This window comes from Oncorhynchus masou, unplaced genomic scaffold (genome assembly GCF_036934945.1).
Source record: "Oncorhynchus masou masou isolate Uvic2021 unplaced genomic scaffold, UVic_Omas_1.1 unplaced_scaffold_2623, whole genome shotgun sequence".
In the NCBI taxonomy this organism is placed as follows: domain Eukaryota; kingdom Metazoa; phylum Chordata; class Actinopteri; order Salmoniformes; family Salmonidae; genus Oncorhynchus; species Oncorhynchus masou.
In genome coordinates, this window is record NW_027009060.1 from 27,687 (window position 1) to 45,787 (window position 18,101).

At 41.7% G+C, this 18,101-nt stretch overlaps 1 pseudogene; it reads right to left on the reverse strand.

The window, feature by feature from the left end:
- Positions 1-2,878: 2,878 nt before the first annotated feature.
- On the reverse strand, positions 2,879-15,525 carry LOC135533723 (NLR family CARD domain-containing protein 3-like; annotated as a pseudogene).
- Positions 15,526-18,101: the final 2,576 nt, after the last annotated feature.

Below are 18,101 nucleotides of genomic sequence, written 5' to 3' on the forward strand. Positions count from 1 at the left end.
AGGACACCGGGCGGACACGTGGTAAATGTGGTCTCTTATGGTCAATCTTCCAATGATCTGCCTACAAATACGTCACAATGCTGCAGACACCTTGGGGAAACGACAGAAAGGGCAGACTCATTCCTCTTGCGTTCACAGCCATATAAGGAGATCATGACAAACAGAGCCTCAAAAATCCTTGTCATTTCCTGGATGCCATCTCATCTTGGTTTTGCCTGAAGCTCACGTTAAAGGGCACGCACAGAGAAGATCTTTGTATTTCTGGACACGTCAGAGTGTTTTCTTTCGAACAGTAGCAATTATATGCATAGTCGAGCATCTTTTTGTGACAAAATATCTTGTTTAAAATGGGAACGTTTTTCATCCAAAAATGAAATTGCGCCCCTAGAGTTCCAACAGGTTAACAGAGCGTTCATCTGTAACATCTACTTGGTTCATCTGAACAGGCCCATGCAATGTGCTGGCGGCTGTGTATTGTGCACACTGTGCTACAGCGAACAAAGTGGTTGTCGTCTACACAATATATCGTCTACAAGGGCTGCTGTAAGCACCACAGCCAACACCCTTGCAAATTGCCCTGCTCTGGAGAATGTAGGAGACTGGGATCTGGAACTCAACATAGATGATATGTTCAAGACTGACAAAGGAGGTCAACGTCCATGTGCAACACTGTCAGCCGCCTGTCTTGTGGTGACACGTACTGAGCTGTAAACCACTGCCCTGCTCTGGAGAATGTAGGAGACTGGGATCTGGAACTCAACATATATGATATGTTCAAGACTGACAAGGAGGTTAATGTCAATGTGCAGCTGATTATGAATGAGGAGCAATCCTCTGGAGTTGACACCCTGACAAGAGGTATGTATATGACCATTTATCGATATCTCTCTCTGTCTATGTTATACTACTGTGACGAGCCATGATAATGTAGCTGGACTGACAGTGTTCTCTTCCCACGCAGCGTTCAACCATCTCATCACAGTGAATGACACCATGTCCTTCAGGTACTGGGTAAACGAAGCAATGCCAGAAGAGGTGGCCTACAGATATGTCTGCATCCCTCATGTACCTGGGTTCTGAGATCACGTTGTGGTGGGAACCCGTCTTCTACCCAGAACGGAGAAGCTGATCGGACCTGATGACCCCTTACCGAGATTGTTCAAAGTGTCACTTGGGTCCTACAGGTTTCATTGGTGCTGTTTTGTCTTGAAGAAACAGATGGTTTTGACTATGTGGTGCACTTCGTTGCCCAGGAGAGGCCAGTCTAAGGTAGTCACAGTTGTTGACAACACACTGAGAAACCTCACCTCGAGCATAGAGTTTAGAAGAATGCTATTCTATCTTTGTAGGTGGTTTACAGCTCAGTACGTGTCACCACAAGACAGGCGGCTTTGTGTTAGATTGTAAACCCAGTGAAGGTGCTACTTTGGTTCAAGTCATAGCTTTGTTGGCTTCCAGGATTGGGATGGAAACAGTAACACCTCACCTGGCCCAGCAACGGGCCAAAGATGACGGCAATTACTGTTTCAATGGCAGGAATGTCAATAACATGTTCACATGTCCCTCAGATGGTAATTCAGGAGGTAATTACATCGAAATGGTTGAGTTTAGCTCCGACCACAACAGTGGCGATGATGGTATTGGTCTCACTCGCGTGTCCACAACCATAGACTATTACAGTTTCCTTAACAGTGTTTATGTAAGAGTTTAAATGTTTAAACAGAGGATCCATCAAAAACAGTATAAAACAAGATGATAAACAGAGGATCCATCTAAAACAAGATGATAAACAGAGGATCCATCTAAAACAGTATAAAACAAGATGAGAAACAGAGGATCCATCTAAAACAGTATAAAACAAGATGATAAACAGAGGATCCATCTAAAACAGTATAAAACAAGTGCAGTATGTTCTGAGAATGTTACTTTAACGTCACCTCATAACGTCACACTATAACTTCATGGGAGTCTTGTGGAAAGACTGCATGTTGTTTTGGGTGTGTGTGTATGTCAGTGTGTGTGTGTCTGAGTCCAGGGTGTGTGTGTGTGTGTACAGTGTGTGTTTCGAATCCCTTTTGGCCCGACAGTCTAGGGGGGATGGTAATGAGACCCGTAACATAACTCATGCAAATTACAATTGTGACAAAGTAAAAGTGAGAACTAAATAACCACGACTACTGAAATCTACCGTCAAACTCAAGGTTTATTGTAAAACACATGGTAATGGGGGGAGCAGGAAAAGGGGTTGAGCTGGACCCAAGGAAAGAAACAATAAGTATTCAAAAACACCCCTAAGCTAGACTAGCCTACTTTAACAACAGCTAACTAACTAACCAAAATACAGTGGGTGGTCCGCACAGTTCTAACTAGTGTATTTAACAAAGTTCACCTACGGGTAGTGTATGCCCATGGGCGACTTGTCTTGGTTTCCCCTTTTCCCACCAGCAAACAAACACCATAACCAATACTCACAGGTGAGGAGAAAGTGCTATGGAGGTGCTCAAACAAAAGAGAGGTTAATACACAAAGAGAGTGTGACACACAGAGACCTACAGACATGGCATTTACAGAGAGATTGATCTCCAGAGCAAACAACTGATGGGGTTTTTAAAGGGAAAGGAACTGTGATAGGGTAGGAAACAGGAGGAGGTGTGTCTTCTGATTGATGATTGATTGTTGACTGATTGGGGAATGATGATTTTCACCTGTGAGGAGAGAAGGAGAGAAAAGAACACAGGATACCTGTATCCGTAACAGTGTGTATGTGTGTGTGTGTCCAGTGTGTGTGTGTCCCCAGTGTGTGTGTGTCCAGTGTGTGTGTGTCCCCAGTGTGTGTGTGTCCAGTGTGTGTGTGTCCAGTGTGTGTGTGTGTGTGTCCAGTGTGTGTGTGTGTCCAGTGTGTGTGTGTGTGTCCACTGTGTATGGGTGTCTGTGTGTGCGTGTGTTCTGTGTGTGTGTCCATCGTGTGTGTGTGTATCCAGTGTGTGTCCAGTGTGTTTGTGTTATTATTTCATTATTTAATTATTCAAAAAATGTTTTAACTGACACAGGGAAACTGAGGAGTCATAATCAATCCTAAACCCTGGATAGAGGGGCTCAGTGAATTTGGAGGTGAATGTGATCAGGTGGGTCAGTGTGTCAGAGGAGGCTCTATAGAAGGACAGAGTGCCGGCTGGCCAGTCCAGATACACTCCTACTCTGTGGGAGCTGGAGGAGGGTACGTCTATGGTAGTGGGTTTATTATTGTGCCTGGCAGAGTAACTGTTGTCAGAGCAGAACAGACTCCAGGACTTGTCATTGTATCCAAGACAACAGTTCTTAACCCCTCCTCTCCTGCTGATTCCTTTATATGTCACTCCTATTTCAGCCCCTCCTCCACTCCACTCTACCTCCCAGTAACAGCGCCCAGTCAGACCCTCTCTACACAGCACCTGTCCACAGTCCTCAAATCTCTCTGGGTGATCAGGATACGGCTGCTCCTCTGTCCTCCATGTCACCTTTCTGTTCTCCTCAGACAGAGAGAGGAGTCTGTTTACTGTGTTTGGGTCCAGTGTGAGATCACAGACATCTGATGGATGAAACCAGACACAATATTAGAAATCATCATCATTCACATTAGAATGTTAACTCACTTTTCACTAATTCATTTAATGTAGATGTTTCTAGGTATCAAAAGGAGAAGTTAAGGTAACTTGAGACTTGTTGAATGATCATATGTTATACTGTATGGTAATATAAAACACACTTATTCACATTAATTACACACACACACACACACACACAGTCAAAGCAACTCTTTGTAAACGTTGGTGTCTCTGATTTCTGCTTCTGTAGAACTACAGCTGATATTTAATATGACCAAGTCAGTAATGATGGTGGTCTTTGACTTTGACTTAACTTGAATTAAGACTTATTCTTAGTCATATTCTTCACAGCAGTCAACACTCACATTTTCTAAGTCCAGGTTTCATTCTGTTCTCTCCACCATGTTCCACACTGTAGCGGTAAGCAGAAGAACAGATAGTCATTGAGGGATACACACACACACACACACACACACACACACACACACACACACACACACACACACACACACACACACACACACACACACACACACACACACACACACACAGGACACAAACACACAAATATAATTTGAATTCATTTGTCCAAGTGGTGTCAGAATGTTTGTCTTAACCAGCCTGATAAGTCCAACATGTCTGATATGAACATTGACATAAACCCTCTACATACTTGAGTTTCTCCAGTCTGCAGTGTGGATCCTCCAGTCCAGCAGAGAGCAGTCTGACTCCTGAGTCTCCTGGGTGATTGTAGCTCAGGTCCAGCTCTCTCAGGTGTGAGGGGTTTGACCTCAGAGCTGAGACCAGAGAAGCACAGCCTTCCTCTGTGACTAGACAGCCTGACAGCCTGCAAAGAGTCAAATCATATTAAAACCACACTGATATTCTTTGGTGGTGAAAATAGTGGCAGTATATTTTTCTCCATCTTCATGTCAAACCCTGATCTGTTTCACCTGTCCAGGGATATATACACCATACCTATTATTATTATATCCCTGGTGTATATATCCCTGGTGTATATATCCCTGGTGTATATATCCCTGGTGTATATATCCCTGGTGTATATGTCCCTGGTGTATATATCCCTGGTGTATATATCCCTGGTGTATACATCCCTGGTGTATATATCCCTGGTGTATATATCCCTGGTGTATACATCCCTGGTGTATATATCCCTGGTGTATATATCCCTGGTGTATATGTCCCTGGTGTATATATCCCTGGTGTATATATCCCTGGTGTATATATCCCTGGTGTTTATATCCCTGGTGTTTATATCCCTGGTGTATATATCCCTGGTGTATATATCCCTGTGTTTCCCTGGTGTATATATCCCTGGTGTATATATCCCTGGTGTATATATCCCTGGTGTATATATCCCTGGTGTATTTATCCCTGGTGTATTTATCCCTGGTGTATATATCCCTGGTGTATGTATCCCTGTTGTATATATCCCTGTGTTTCCCTGGTGTATATATCCCCCTGGTGTATATATCCCTGTGTTTCCCTGGTGTATATATCCCTGGTGTATTTATCCCTGGTGTATTTATCCCTGGTGTATATATCCCTGGTGTATATATCCCTGGTGTATATATCCCTGTGTTTCCCTGGTGTATATATCCCTGGTGTATATATCCCTGTGTTTCCCTGGTGTATATATCCGTGGTGTATATATCCCTGGTGTATATATCCCTGGTGTATATATCCCTGTGTTTCCCTGGTGTATATATCCCTGGTGTATATATCCCTGGTGTATATATCCCTGTGTTTCCCTGGTGTATATATCCCTGTGTTTCCCTGGTGTATATATCCCTGGTGTATATATCCCTGGTGTATATATCCCTGGTGTATATATCCCTGTGTTTCCCTGGTGTATATATCCCTGGTGTATATATCCCTGGTGTATATATCCCTGGTGTATATATATCCCTGGTGTATATATCCCTAGTGTATATGTCCCTGGTGTATATATCCCTGGTGTATTTATTCCTGGTGTATATATCCCTGTGTTTCCCTGGTGTATATATCCCTAGTGTATATGTCCCTGGTGTATATATCCCTGGTGTATTTATCCCTGGTGTATTTATTCCTGGTGTACATATCCCTGTGTTTCCCTGGTGTATTTATTCCTGGTGTATATATCCCTGGTGTATTTATCCCTGGTGTATTTATTCCTGGTGTATATATCCCTGTGTTTCCCTGGTGTATATATCCCTGGTGTATTTATCCCTGGTGTATGTATCCCTGGTGTATTTATCCCTTTGTTTCCTGTTTCTCTGTATCAGTTTGTGTTATATGTTTATCAAGTCAACCAGTGTTTTTCTCTACTCCTGCTTCTATTTGTTCCTGCCGGTTTTTGTCCCTTGCCTGTTTTCTGGACTCTGTACCCGACTGCCTGACCTCTAGTCTGCCTGACCATTCTGCCTGTCCTGACCTCTAGTCTGCCTGACCATTCTGTCTGTCCTGACCTCTAGTCTGCCTGACCATTCTGTCTGTCCTGACCTCTAGTCTGCCTGACCATTCTGTCTGTCCTGACCTCTAGTCTATATCCCTGACCATTCTGTCTGTCCTGACCTCTAGTCTGCCTGACCATTCTGTCTGTCCTGACCTCTAGTCTGCCTGACCATTCTGTCTGTCCTGACCTCTAGTCTGCCTGACCATTCTGTCTGTCCTGACCTCTAGCCTGCCTGACCATTCTGCCTGTCCTGACCTCTAGTCTGCCTGACCATTCTGTCTGTCCTGACCTCTAGTCTGCCTGACCATTCTGTCTGTCCTGACCTCTAGTCTGCCTGACCATTCTGTCTGTCCTGACCTCTAGCCTGCCTGACCATTCTGCCTGTCCTGACCTCTCGCCTGCCTGACCATTCTGCCTGTCCTGACCTCTAGTCTGCCTGACCAGTCTGCCTGTCCTGTCCAGTCTGTCTGTCCTGACCTCTGACCTCTGTCTGCCACTTTGTGCCTCCTGGACTCTGATCTGGTTTTGACCTTTGGCCTGTCCACGACCATTCTCTTGCCTCCCCCTTTTAGTGTATTAATAATTATCAAAGACTCTAACCATCTGCCTCCCGTGCCATCTGGGTCTCGCCTTGTGCCTTAAACCACACTGCTATTCTTTGAGGGTATCACCTTTTATTTGAGGGTAGTTTAATACATTTCAGGTTTGAGATCAAATGTTTAATTTGAGGTGACAGTATATAATGTCACCTTTTATTTGAGGATATTTTAATACATATCTGATTCACTGTTTAGAAAAATAAAAACACTTTATGTATCTAGTCCCCTATTTGATGAAGTCATAAATATTCTGTCCAATTCACTTATAGTTTATTAAAATAGTCAAAAGTTTAGTATTTGGTCCCATATTCTTTGAACACAATGACTACATCAAGCCTGTGACTGCCATGATTGAGAAAGATCATGAATGAATCATAAATAATAATGAGTGAGGGAGTTAGAGGCTACAACAAAACATACTAACCTCTCACCTTTAACCTCAAATAAAAGGTGACATTCTGTACTGTCTCCTAATATGAAACATTATATCTCAAATCCAAAATGCTGGAGAAAAGCGCCACATTTAAAACTGTGAGCTTCACTGTCCAAACACATATGGTGTGGACTATGTGTGTCTGGTAAACACATGTGGATCTGGTGAACAGTTATCACTTGTTGACCAACTACAGGAATACTGACCTCAGAGTCTCCAGTTTACAGTGGGGATTCCCCAGTCCAGCAGAGAGCAGCTTCACTCCTGAATCCTTCAGGTCGTTGTTACTCAGGTCCAGCTCTCTCAGGTTTGAGGGGTTTGACTCCAGAGCTGAGACCAGAGAAGCACAGCCTTCCTCTGTGACTAGACAGCCTGACAGCCTGCAAAGAGTCAAATCATATTAAAATCACACTGCTATTCTTTGGTGGTGAAAATAGTGGCAGTATATTTCTTCAACATATGGAACCTTCCATGTCTATTCGTAAAATAGTGTATCATCATGATAAATGACAAATGATCAAATTATTGACTCCAGATAGAAACATGTATAGTACAAATATTATAGTAGACTGACCAGACCAGTTTAAAAAGCAGTATCAGTTAGAAGACAGACAGTGAGGTATCAGATTTAGATTGTATTGAGTATACAGTCCACACCATATCTATTTTGACAGTGAAGCTAACATTTTAAATGTGGCTCTATACTCCAGCATTTGGATTTCAGATCAGATGTTTCATATAAGGTGACAGTATATAATGTCACCTTATATTTGAGGATATTTTAATACATATCTGTTTCACTATTAAAAATTAAAACACTTTATGTTTCCAGTCTCCCTATTAGAAGAATACATAAGTAATCTGACCAATTTACTTATAGTGTATTAAAATAGTAAAAAGTTCAGTATTTGGTCGTAAACTCGTTGGTTGCATTTGCAGTTTTTTTGGTTGGGTTTTGACCAATAATAAAATGGTGGATGATGAGTGGAGAAATTTTCTGTCTAAGAGAGTAGATAACATGTTTCTAAACAATAATAAATTCATTCCGATGATGCCTTGATTAAGAAAAATCATGACTGAATCATGAATAAGAATGAGTGAGAAAGTTACAGAGGCTACAACAAAACATGCTAACCTCTCACCATTACCAATAACAGAGACTACAACAAGACATGCTAATCTCTCACCATCACCAATAACAGAGGCGACAACATAACATGCTAACCTCTCACCATTACCAATAACAGAGGATACAACAAAACATGCTAACCTCTCACCATCACCAATAACAGAGGCGACAACATAACATGCTAACCTCTCACCATTACCAATAACAGAGGATACAACAAAACATGCTAACCTCTCACCATTACCAATAACAGAGGTTACAACAAAACATGCTAACCTCTAACCATTACCAATAACAGAGGCTACAACAAAACATACTAACCTCTCACCATTAACAATAACAGAGCCTACAACAAAACATGCTAACCTCTCACCATTACCAATAACATAGGACAAAACATACTAACCTCTCACCATTACCAATAACAGAGGCTACAACAAAACATGCTAACCTCTCACCATTACCAATAACATAGGACACAACATGCTAACCTCTCACCATTACCAATAACATAGGACACAACATGCTAACCTCTCACCATTACCAATAACAGAGGCTACAACAAAACATGCTAACCTCTCACCATTACCAATAACATAGGACACAACATGCTAACCTCTCACCATTACCAATAACAGAGGCTACAACAAAACATGCTAATGAAAACTTTGTTTTCTTTATTATTTTAATTAGGTCAGGGTGTGACGAGGGCTTTCTCACCATTACCAATAACAGAGACTACAACAAAACATACTAACCTCTCACCATTACCAATAACAGAGGAGTTTAGCATTTATACTGATATTTGTGCCTCTATAACTTTGTTATTCATCATTATTCACTATTCATATCTAAACGGTAAAATATGTATGAATTCCCTCAAAAAGGTGACATTCTAAAATTGTCACCTAATATGAAACATTATATCTCAAATCCAAAATGCTGGAGCAGAGCACCACATTTAAAACTGTAAGCTCCACTGTCCAAACACATATGGTGTGGACTATGTGTGTCTGGTAAACACAAATGGATCTGGTGAACAGTTATCACTTGTTGACCGACAACAGGAATACTGACCTCAGAGTCTCCAGTTTACAGTGGGGATTCCCCAGTCCAGCAGAGAGCAGCTTCACTCCTGAATCCTTCAGGTCATTGTTACTCAGGTCCAGCTCTCTCAGGTGTGAGGGGTTTGACCTCAGAGCTGAGACCAGTCCCCTATCCTCCACTCTCCCCGCTCCGTGGCTCGACGACCATTGCGAGCTAAGCACAGCCTTCCTCTGTGACTAGACAGCCTGACAGCCTGCAAAGAGTCAAATCATATTAAAATCACACTGATATTCTTTGGTGGTGAAAATAGGGACAGTATATATATTTTTAATGTTCAGATATATCAGTGTCCTGAAACCTGCCATTCTATTCATCAATGGATGTTTCATTATTATAAATGACACATTATCCAAGTATTGCTTGTAGATAGAAAGATGCATATTAACAAATATTATAGTAGACTGACCAGACCAGTTTAAAAAGCAGTATCAGTCAGAAGACAGACAGTGAGGTATCATATTTAGATTGTATTGAGTATACAGTCCACACCATATCTATTTAGACAGTGAGGTATCAGATTTAGATTGTATTGAGTATACAGTCCACAACATATCTATTTAGACAGTGAGGTATCAGATTTAGATTGTATTGAGTATACAGTCCACACCATATCTATTTAGACAGTGAGGAATCAGATTTAGATTGTATTGAGTATACAGTCCACACCATATCTATTTAGACAGTGAGGTATCAGATTTAGATTGTATTGAGTTTACAGTCCACAACATATCTATTTAGACAGTGAGGTATCAGATTTAGATTGTATTGAGTAAACAGTCCACACCATATCTATTTAGACAGTGAGGTATCAGATTTAGATTGTATTGAGTATACAGTCCACACCATATCTATTTAGACAGTGAGGTAACAGATTTAGATTGTATTGAGTATACAGTCCTCACCATATCTATTTAGACAGTGAGGTATCAGATTTAGATTGTATTGAGTATACAGTCCACACCATATCTATTTAGACAGTGAGGTAACAGATTTAGATTGTATTGAGTATACAGTCCACACCATATCTATTTAGACAGTGAGGTGTCAGATTTAGATTGTATTGAGTATACAGTCCACACAATATCTATTTAGACAGTGAGGTATCAGATTTAGATTGTATTGAGTATACAGTCAACACCATATCTATTCTGACAGTGAAGCTAACATTTTAAATGTGTCTCTATACTCCAGCATTTTGGATTTCAGATCAAATGTTTCATATGAGGTGACAGTATATAATGTCACCTTATATTTGAGGATATTTTAATACATATCTGTTTCAACGTTTAGAAAGATTAAAGCATTTTATGTATCTCGTCCCCCATTTGAAGAAGTCATAAGTATTCTGACACTTAAAGTGTATTAAATTAGTCAAAAGTATATCTGGTCCCATATTCCTCGAACACAATGACAACATCAAGCCTGCTCCCGCCTTGACTGAGAAAGAATCATGAATGAATCATGAATAATAATGAGTGAGAAAGTTACAGAGGCTACAACAAAACATGCTAACCTCTCACCATTACCAATAACAGAGGCTACAACAAAACATGCTAACCTCTCACCATTACCAATAACAGAGGATACAACAAAACATGCTAACCTCTCACCATTACCAATAACAGAGGCTACAACAAAACATGCTAACCTCTCACCATTACCAATAACAGAGGCTACAACAAAACATGCTAACCTCTCACCATTACCAATAACAGAGGATACAACAAAACATGCTAACCTCTCACCATTACCAATAACAGAGACTACAACAAAACATGCTAACCTCTCACCATTACCAATAACAGAGGATACAACAAAACATGCTAACCTCTCACCTTTAAGCTCAAATAAAAGGTGACATTCTGTACTGTTGCCTAATATGAAACATTATATCTCAAATCCAAAATGCTGGAGAATAGCGCCAAATTTAAAACTGTAATCTTCACTGTCCAATCACATATGTTGTGGACTATGTGTGTCTGGTAAACACATGTGGATCTGGTGAACAGTTATCACTTGTTGACCAACTACAGGAATACTGACCTCAGAGTCTCCAGTTTACAGTGGGGATTCCTCAGTCCAGCAGAGAGCAGCTTCACTCCTGAATCCTTCAGGTCATTGTTACTCAGATCCAGCTCTCTCAGGTGTGAGGGGTTTGACCTCAGAGCTGAGACCAGAGAAGCACAGCCTTCCTCTGTGACTAGACAGCCTGACAGCCTGCAAAGAGTCAAATCATATTAAAACCACACTGATATTCTTTGGTGGTGAAAATAGTGGCAGTATATTTTTCAACATATTCAGATATATCAGTGTCATGAAATCATATAAAATAATCAAAGTATTACTTGTAAAGAGAAACAATGTATAGTACAAATATTATAGTAGACTGACCAGACCAGTTTATAAAGCAGTATCAGACAAGAGACAGACAGTGAGGTATCAGATTTAGATTGTATTGAGTATACAGTCCACACCATATCTATTTAGACAGTGAGGTATCAGATTTAGATTGTATTGAGTATACAGTCCACACCATATCTATTTAGACAGTGAGGAATCAGATTTAGATTGTATTGAGTATACAGTCCACACCATATCTATTTAGACAGTGAGGAATCAGATTTAGATTGTATTGAGTATACAGTCCACACCTCACCATTACCAATAACAGAGGCTATCTATTTAGACAGTGAGGAATCAGATTTAGATTGTATTGAGTATACAGTCCACACCATATCTATTTAGACAGTGAGGTATCAGATTTAGATTGTATTGAGTATACAGTCCACACCATATCTATTTAGACAGTGAGGTATCAGATTTAGATTGTATTGAGTATACAGTCCACACCATATCTATTTAGACAGTGAGGTATCAGATTTACCTTGTATTGAGTATACAGTCCACACCATATCTATTTAGACAGTGAGGAATCAGACAAAGATTGTATTGAGTATACAGTCCACACCATATCTTTTTGTCTATTTTATATTTTAAAAAATCTATTTTTGAGATGTCAGAATATAATGTCACCTTTTATTTGAGGTTATTTTAATAACCTCTCACCATTACCAATAACAGAGGATACAACAAAACATGCTAACCTCTCACCATTACTAATAACAGAGGCTACAACAAAACATGCTAATTTCTCACCATTACCAATAACAGAGGCTACAACAAAACATGCTAACCTCTCACCATTACCAATAACAGAGGCTACAACAAAACATGCTAACCTCTCACTATTACCAATAACAGAGGCTACAACAAAACATGCTAAACTCTCATCATTACCAATAACAGAGGCTACAACAAAACATGCTAAACTCTCACCATTACCAATAACAGAGGCTACAACAAAACATGCTAACCTCTCACCATTACCAATAACAGAGGATACAACAAAACATGCTAACCTCTCACCATTACCAATAACAGAGGCTACAACAAAACATGCTAACCTCTCACCATTACCAATAACAGAGGATACAACAAAACATGCTAACCTCTCACCATTACCAATAACAGAGGATACAACAAAACATGCTAACCTCTCACCATTACCAATAACAGAGGATACAACAAAACATGCTAACCTCTCACCATTACCAATAACAGAGACTACAACAAAACATGCTAACCTCTCACCATTACCAATAACAGAGGATACAACAAAACATGCTAACCTCTCACCTTTAAGCTCAAATAAAAGGTGACATTCTGTACTGTTGCCTAATATGAAACATTATATCTCAAATCCAAAATGCTGGAGAATAGCGCCAAATTTAAAACTGTAATCTTCACTGTCCAATCACATATGTTGTGGACTATGTGTGTCTGGTAAACACATGTGGATCTGGTGAACAGTTATCACTTGTTGACCAACTACAGGAATACTGACCTCAGAGTCTCCAGTTTACAGTGGGGATTCCCCAGTCCAGCAGAGAGCAGCTTCACTCCTGAATCCTTCAGGTCATTGTTACTCAGATCCAGCTCTCTCAGGTGTGAGGGGTTTGAACTGAGAACTGAGGCCAACACTTTACTGGATGTGTCTGTGAGTTTACAGCCAGTGAGTCTGAAACACAGAAGAAATACTATGACAGACAGGTTATATTAAAATATTTCGCTTAGCTTTCCCTGCTTAAACTGTTAGCACTGCTCAAATAATGTGTATATTGTGCTGATCAGTTTGTAATATAGTTAGAAAGTTTTCAGCTGATAGAAAGTTTATTCAGCCAATTAAATTACTGTTGTTCCTACATACAGTAAAGTTTGGTCTGAGGGATAGTCACATGGGTACTTACAGAGCCAGTCAGCCAATGAAAATGCAGCTGTAACTACAATTTATTTTGGTGTGCGATATTTACATGAATACTTACAGAGCTTTCCTGCAGCTTCTCACAGCTGGGAGCAGTCTCCTACGACCCTCTTCTGATGTCTTGTATTCCTTCAGGTCAAACACATCCAGAACCTCCTCTGATATCTGCAGCATGTAGGCCAGCGCTGAACACTGAGCAAGGGAGAGGTTTTTGGATCTGTTCTCTGACCTCAAGTATACTTCGATTACTTTCTGTACTGAATGGTCTTTCATCTCTATCAGACAGTGGAAGAGATTGATGCACCTCTCAGGGGAGATGTTCTTCCTCTGCATCACCTTAAGGGATTGGATTGTTTTCTTGACGCTCTCTGGACTGCTTTCTGTCTGTGTCACCAGACCTCGTAGGAGTTTCTGATTGGCTGCCAGTGACATGCCATGAAGGAAGCGGACAAAAAGGTCCAGGTGTCCATTCTTACTCTCCAAGGCTTTATCCACGGCACTCTTCAGCAGCTCATCCAAAGTTAGCTCTTCAGACGCACCTCTAGACTTTCTAGACTTTCTCTTGAGGAAGGGCTTCAGTGCATCCATGTTCCTGGTTGTGTAACAATGGTACATGTAGACAGCTGAGAGAAACTCCTGAATGCTCAGATGAACAAAGCAGTACACCACTCTCTGAAATAACACAGACTCTTCTTTAAAGATTTGTGTGCACACTCCTGAGTACACTGAAGCTTCTTTGACATCAAGGCCAGCCTCTTTCAGGTCTTCTTCATAGAACATCAGATTACCCTTCTCCAGATTGTTAAACGCCAGCTTCCCCAGCTTCAGAAGAATTTCCTTATCTGACTCCATGAGCTCCTCTTGATCCATCTCATCTCTTCCATGATACTTCTGGTTCTTCAGGCTGGTCTGAATGAGCAGGAAGTGTATGGACATCTCAGTCAGAGTCGTGGGCATCTCTCTCCTCTTGTCTGTACTCAACATGTGTTCAAGGACTATTGCAGAAATCCAACAGAAGACTGGAATGTGGCACATGATGTGGAGGCTCCTTGATGTCTTTATGTGTGAGATGATTCTGCTGGCCAGGTCCTCATCACTGAATCTCTTCCTGAAGTACTCCTCCTTCTGTGGGTCATTGAACCCCCGTACCTCTGTTACCTGGTCAACACACTGAGGGGGATCTGATTGGTTGCTGCTGGTCGGGAGGTTATCCATAGGAGAGCAGAGGGAAGCAGATTCCCCTTGATGAGATTTGTCAGCAGAACATCGAGAGACGATGTCTGGGTGACATCAGACACCTTTTCATTGTGCTGGAAATCCAATGGAAATCTGCTTTCATCCAAACCATCCAAGATGAACATAGTTTTACAGGCAGTGAGTTTCTCTGCATTGCCTTTGTCTAGTTCTGTGTGGAAGTCATTTAAAAGTCTGAGAAGACTGTACTGGCGATCTTTGATCAAGTTCAGCTCCCGGAAAGGAAGCACAAATATGATCTCCACATCTTGATTAGCCTTCCTTCAGCCCAGTCTAGGATGAACTTCTGCACAGAGACTGTTTTTCCGATGCCAGCGATGCCCTTCGTCAGCACAGTTCTGATGCGTCTCTCTTGGCCAGCTAAGGGTTTAAAGATGTCATTGCAGTGGATTTCTGTGTCATGTGAGGTTGGTGTCCTGGATGCTGTCTCTAGCTGCCACACCTCATGTTCATTGTTAACCGCTTCACTCTCTCCTTCTGTGATGTAGAGCTCTGTGTAAATCCTGTTAAGGGGAGTTTGAGTCCCTGCTGTTTCGATGCCTTCTATCACACATTCATACCTCCTCATCAGACTGTCTTTATGGTTTACTACAGCTCTCTGCAGACTGTCTTCATGGTTTACTACAGCTCTCTGCAGGCTGTCTTCATGGTTTACTACAGCTCTCTGCAGACTGTCTTCATGGTTTACTACAGCTCTCTGCAGGCTGTCTTCATGGTTTACTACAGCTCTCTGCAGACTGTCTTCATGGTTTACTACAGCTCTCTGCAGACTGTCTTCATGGTTTACTACAGCTCTCTGCAGGCTGTCTTCATGGTTTACTACAGCTCTCTGCAGGCTGTCTTCATGGTTTACTACAGCTCTCTGCAGGCTGTCTTCATGGTTTACTACAGCTCTCTGCAGACTGTCTTTATGGTTTACTACAGCTCTCTGCAGGCTGTCTTCATGTTTACTACAGCTCTCTGCAGGCTGTCTTCATGGTTTACTACAGCTCTCTGCAGACTGTCTTCATGGTTTACTACAGCTCTCTGCAGACTGTCTTCATGGTTTACTACAGCTCTCTGCAGACTGTCTTCATGGTTCACTACAGCTCTCTGCAGACTGTCTTCATGGTTTACTACAGCTCTCTGCAGACTGTCTTCATGGTTTACTACAGCTCTCTGCAGACTGTCTTCATGGTTTACTACAGCTCTCTGCAGACTGTCTTCATGGTTTACTACAGCTCTCTGCAGACTGTCTTCATGGTTTACTACAGCTCTCTGCAGGCTGTCTTCATGGTTTACTACAGCTCTCTGCAGACTGTCTTCATGGTTTACTACAGCTCTCTGCAGACTGTCTTCATGGTTTACTACAGCTCTCTGCAGACTGTCTTCATGGTTTACTACAGCTCTCTGCAGACTGTCTTCATGGTTTACTACAGCTCTCTGCAGACTGTCTTCATGGTTTACTACAGCTCTCTGCAGACTGTCTTCATGGTTTACTACAGCTCTCTGCAGACTGTCTTCATGGTTTACTACAGCTCTCTGCAGGCTGTCTTCATGGTTTACTACAGCTCTCTGCAGACTGTCTTCATGGTTTACTACAGCTCTCTGCAGACTGTCTTCATGGTTTACTACAGCTCTCTGCAGACTGTCTTCATGGTTTACTACAGCTCTCTGCAGACTGTCTTCATGGTTTACTACAGCTCTCTGCAGACTGTCTTCATGGTTTACTACAGCTCTCTGCAGGCTGTCTTCATGGTTTACTACAGCTCTCTGCAGACTGTCTTCATGGTTTACTACAGCTCTCTGCAGACTGTCTTTATGGTTTACTACAGCTCTCTGCAGGCTGTCTTCATGGTTTACTACAGCTCTCTGCAGACTGTCTTCATGGTTTACTACAGCTCTCTGCAGACTGTCTTCATGGTTTACTACAGCTCTCTGCAGACTGTCTTCATGGTTTACTACAGCTCTCTGCAGACTGTCTTCATGGTTTACTACAGCTCTCTGCAGACTGTCTTCATGGTTTACTACAGCTCTCTGCAGACTGTCTTTATGGTTTACTACAGCTCTCTGCAGACTGTCTTCATGGTTTACTACAGCTCTCTGCAGGCTGTCATCCACTACAAGGAAGAGGAAAAGGATGTGTATCAGACACATTCGTTAACAGGATGAAGTGGGTCTTCACATCTACAGTAACTTATATTATCTCATATTATTGTAGTTAACTCTTAATCATATTGAGGCATTGACTTAGCACAGGTCTGCAAGTGTCCTTACTGTTTTCAGAGCCTCTTGCATCATTGGGTTCACTCAGGTGCTGTAGTACAGGACGTGTCCTGGATCTCTTTCTACACCGAGGACAGTCATAGTCTCCTGAAGGAGCAGGTTTCTCCCAGTATCTGGTGATGCACTGTCTGCAGAACCTGTGTCCACAGGTGATAGAGACTGGATCCCTCAGCACCTGCTGACACACTGCACACCTGGACTGATCCTCTGGCAGAGTAGACCATCCACTACAGAGATAAAGGACAGAGATACTGATACTCTAACATAGTAGACCATCCACTACAGAGATAAAGGAGAGAGATACTGATCCTCTAACAGAGTAGACCATCCACTACAGAGATAAAGGAGAGAGATACTGATCCTCTAACAGAGTAGACCATCCACTACAGAGATAAAGGACAGAGATACTGATCCTCTAACAGAGTAGACCATCCACTACAGAGATAAAGGAGAGAGATACTGATCCTCTAACAGAGTAGACCATCCACTACAGAGATAAAGGAGAGAGATACTGATCCTCTAACATAGTAGACCATCCACTACAGAGATAAAGGAGAGAGAGAGAGATACTGATACTCTAACAGAGTAGACCATCCACTACAGAGATAAAGGAGAGAGAGATACTGATCCTCTAACAGAGTAGGCCATCCACTACAGAGATAAAGGAGAGAGAGAGATATTGATCCTCTAACAGAGTAGACCATCCACTACAGAGATAAAGGAGAGAGATACTGATCCTCTAACAGAGTAGACCATCCACTACAGAGATAAAGGAGAGAGAGATACTGATCCTCTAACAGAGTAGACCATCCACTACAGAGATAAAGGAGAGAGATACTGATCCTCTAACAGAGTAGACCATCCACTACAGAGATAAAGAGAGAGATACTGATCCTCTAACAGAGTAGGCCATCCACTACAGAGATAAAGAGAGAGATACTGATCCTCTAACAG